Genomic DNA, 4,049 nt, shown 5'->3' with positions numbered 1-4,049 from the left:
CAGTGCATGCTCAGAGTACACGTCCACGTCTGGCCCTGCGGCCTTGTGAATGTTGACCTGTTTAAAGGTCTTACTCACATCGGCCTACGGAGAGCGTGAACACACAGTCGTCCGGAACAGCTGATATTTATCTCATCTGGTCGGCTCGTGTCACTGGGCAAATCGCGGCTGTGCTTCCCTTTGTAGTCTGTAATAGTTTGCAAGCCCTGCCACATAGGAGGGTCAAATCCCACAAAGAATTCCTCAACAAAACAACTCATCAGGTGAGTCATGGAAGAAATATTGTGTATGTTTTCCATGGTCCCTATGGTATTCACAACCACCACCATGTTAATAAATGAATCTGCCAAGTGCTTTCCAAGCTTCTCCGTGCAGTTCATATTTTCATTGACTATAAATTTGGAGCAAAGCTAATGCTTGTTATATCTTTGCAGTGTCATCAACTTGTGCATTTGGTTGTTGCTGCTTGTGAGACACCAGTTTAAGATTGCATTCTTCAGTGAACTCAAGCATGATGCACAGAATGGACTCTAGTAAGTCCAATTCAGCTCTGCTGGGTTGTGTCTTGTAAATTACCACTCTTACAATGCATCCCTCTAGGGAATGTATGTATTTTCGATAACCGTGCAACACGTCATTAGTACTATTTGTGATCCAGGTACTACAGGACTGCCTACAGCCTTGTACATGAGCTGAGAGCCCATGTGACCAACATGATGGAGATAAAGACCATGGCTGGATTCATAAACTACAAGGTGCTTTTGGATCATTATGAACTGTAATGCGGACATTGTGCTACATGTACAGTTTGCTATAATCTTGTGTGCACAAGTAAACCGGTTGGGTTACATGTATAACATACAAATATTTTATGTTTTCAGTCCTGTCGACTATGCTTCCAACACAATACACCTTTGGATGCCATCGATCAGTTCAGGAAGCATATTGATTTGGGCAAGAAGAAGATTAGCAGAGCTGGCGTTTGAGCACAAAGCTTGGATGTCAAAGCAGTAAGAAGTCAATTCCCACTTCCCTTCCTATCTTCCCTGAAGCCATCCTTAATATAACCCATCTTCACCCATTTCCTCACTCCCAGGTTCCAGTCCTTTGGCCACCTGTTTGATGAGGCGATCAAGCTGGGTCTAACCACCATCCAGACTCAGAGCCCTGGCTTCTACTACCAGCAGGGTGCCTACTATGCCCAGGAACACAAGCAGCAAGCAACTCACCTTTGTGCCCATGAAGTTTGGCAATGCATGTGTGACGCAGAAGGCTGTCATTTACAAGACAGTACAATCATTCAAGCTTACACACACGCATCCCCACCCATGACAATTATCATCTGTTGAGAGACTGTTTTGTTTCCCCAACCCAGACCCCCTGGAGATGACCAGCGAAACGTTGGACTTCTATGGGCAGAGAGCCTGGAGACAGGGCCACCAGAGTGAGTATGCCCACCTCTACACCAATTTTTTTTAATACTAGGTACTGAAAGTTAATATTTTTGTGTTTCAACTTGTGTGTACAGATATGATGTTTAGGTGTGAAACCAAGAATGCTGTCTAAGAACAGTTGCTCAGTTTTGAAATATTTTGTATTTGCATGTATCGATCCCCCAGATGCAGAGAAGGAGAAAGGAGGCATCCTGGCACTGCAAGTGAAAGAGAAGGATGTTCCCCACTCGGTTAGCGCACATTCATTCATTCACTCACTCATTCACCACGGCACAAACATTCTCATGTCCTACAAACTCTGAAGCCTCTCTCAGGGCACAAAGGCTACACATTGCTGCACAGGGTAGCGCATGCAAAGTCAATGAGTGTAGGCCTACAGTAGGTTAATGGATACCAAGTTCTAACCCTCATGGTAAATACACTGACTTACAGTGGAAGAAGCCCTGCGAGGTTCTCAGGTCAAGTGAGGTCAAGTTTTATGGTGTATGACAATGAATAAAACCAAATGTTGATGTAATTTTGATGTTGATGATACTGCAAATACTGTAACATTAAGAACTGAAAATGACTGGTTTTGACTTGGAATTTTCAGGTTTGCTCCATGAACACTGAGGATTGAATATTTATTAATTAATTAATTATTAATTAAGTGTTTGCCAGGTCTGAAACATATTTTGTTTAGGGCCAAAGACATCCCTCTCTAGGGATGTCAGGCAGTATCTGGTTATAGATTATTCACTTTTAGTAAGAATACCATGAGAACTACAGCCAGTACATGTTTTTCAAGAACAAAGTTCTCTTCAACTCCTATGACAAAGGAGGAAATTAAGAAATTCTAATAGGATATAGGATTATTAGGCCAAGCAGATACTGATTCTTCTTGTTTTAACTTGGTTTATTATGCCAAAAGCTACTTCAAGAAATATTCTGCTGCTTCCTCAGTGTCCTCGCATGAAAAGCCTCCGGAGTGAGTTCTACCTGGGCTGGAGGGGCAAAGAGAGTGGATTTGGAGCATATTTTAAAAAATTAAATAAAAATCATCACTTGTGTGTGTGTACATGTGCTCATCAAAATCTCTGTCTGTCGCCAGTGGCACAGATGGGAGAGAAGTACTACCAAGCCAAGGACTACACCAAAGCACTAAAGTAAGCCTTACTCAGCAGACACAGTGGGACAAAAGTCAAATGTGTTACCAAATCCCTAGTGTCAGGGGAGCATGCCTGAGACTTAAAGGCAATTACTATGACTAGACAATTCCTTATCGTCTTGAGTCCTGAAAGAAAACAGTGTGGTTTAGAATTTGCACAATCATGGCTGCCAACAATTTATTGAAGTCACCGTTTACTGTGCATTTCAGTAATTAAGCCATAACTCACTTTTATATTGGCAGTCAAATCTGGAATATTATAAATGTAATCAGGTTGAAAATGTAAAGTTTTAGGTAAGAGAGTAATTGTGCAACTTACCTATCTGTGTTTGGTCCTGAAAGATTCTCCCTTTCGTTATTAAATACGTTTTCCTTTTTACAACCAAATCTAAAAAAAATCCAGACACCTTTTTTGTGATATCACTTGTTTTTGATAAACTTACCCCAAAGAGCAAATCACTTCCTCATCCTCGTTGTGCAGTATGGGAGCCCTGAAAATACATCAACAAAGGTTTCATAAACACCCAAATACATCATTTTAGAAACTGCAAAGCTCTCAGTATAGTGATGCAGGTGTTTAGATGTTGTATACATTAAATTGTGTAATTCTAAACTTCATCCGCAACGTTATATTCCATTAGCTGTGTAGGGGAAAAGGCTTGAGTTGCACAAAATGGAATATAAGATTGCGGATAAAGTTCAGAATAACACAATTTCATGTGTACAACATCTAAAGACCTGCATCACTCTACTGAGAGCTTTGCCATTTCTAAAAGGTGCGTAATTGTATTTTACATTTTTTGCCTTTGCTCAAGTTTTTTCATGCCCTATACTGCACAACTAGGATGAGGAAGTGATTTGCTGTTTGGGGTAAGTTTATCAAAAACAAGTGAAATCTCAAAAAAGGTGTCTGTACCCTTCTATAACAAACTATTTGTGTTAACATTTGTAGATTTGGTTGTAAAAAAATAAATTACACCGTTAAGTGTGGTAAAATGACTGTCCTGTCTGTGTGCAGACTGCTGGACTATGTGATGTTTGACTACTGTATAGAGTGCTGGTTGAGCCTGCTCACCTCCATCCTCGGCACAGCGCTACGGTGCTCCTACCTGATTGCCCACGTCAAGAAGTACATCACTTACTCCATGGAGCTGGTCGGACAAGGTACACCACAGAGTATAGTACAGGACACTACACTCTCGTACAGGACATTCTTCAACTACACCCAGCTCTCCAAGATGACATTTTCGGTAATACTTTACTTGACCCCGAGTCCGTACGGGAGTTGCAGCGATGGGACAAGACTGTAACTACCAATTGGATGTCAATAAATTGGGGAGAAAAATTGTTAAAAGTGGTCATAACCATGTCATAATATGGTCAAAACACTGTCATGACCCATATATTTACATCCGTTGTGACATACAGTACCAGTCAAAAGTTTGCAC

This window comes from Salvelinus sp. IW2-2015, linkage group LG6.1, assembly GCF_002910315.2.
Source record: "Salvelinus sp. IW2-2015 linkage group LG6.1, ASM291031v2, whole genome shotgun sequence".
Lineage (NCBI taxonomy): Eukaryota > Metazoa > Chordata > Actinopteri > Salmoniformes > Salmonidae > Salvelinus > Salvelinus sp. IW2-2015.
The sequence above is the reverse complement of the archived record's forward strand: the minus strand, read 5'-3'. Positions refer to the sequence as shown.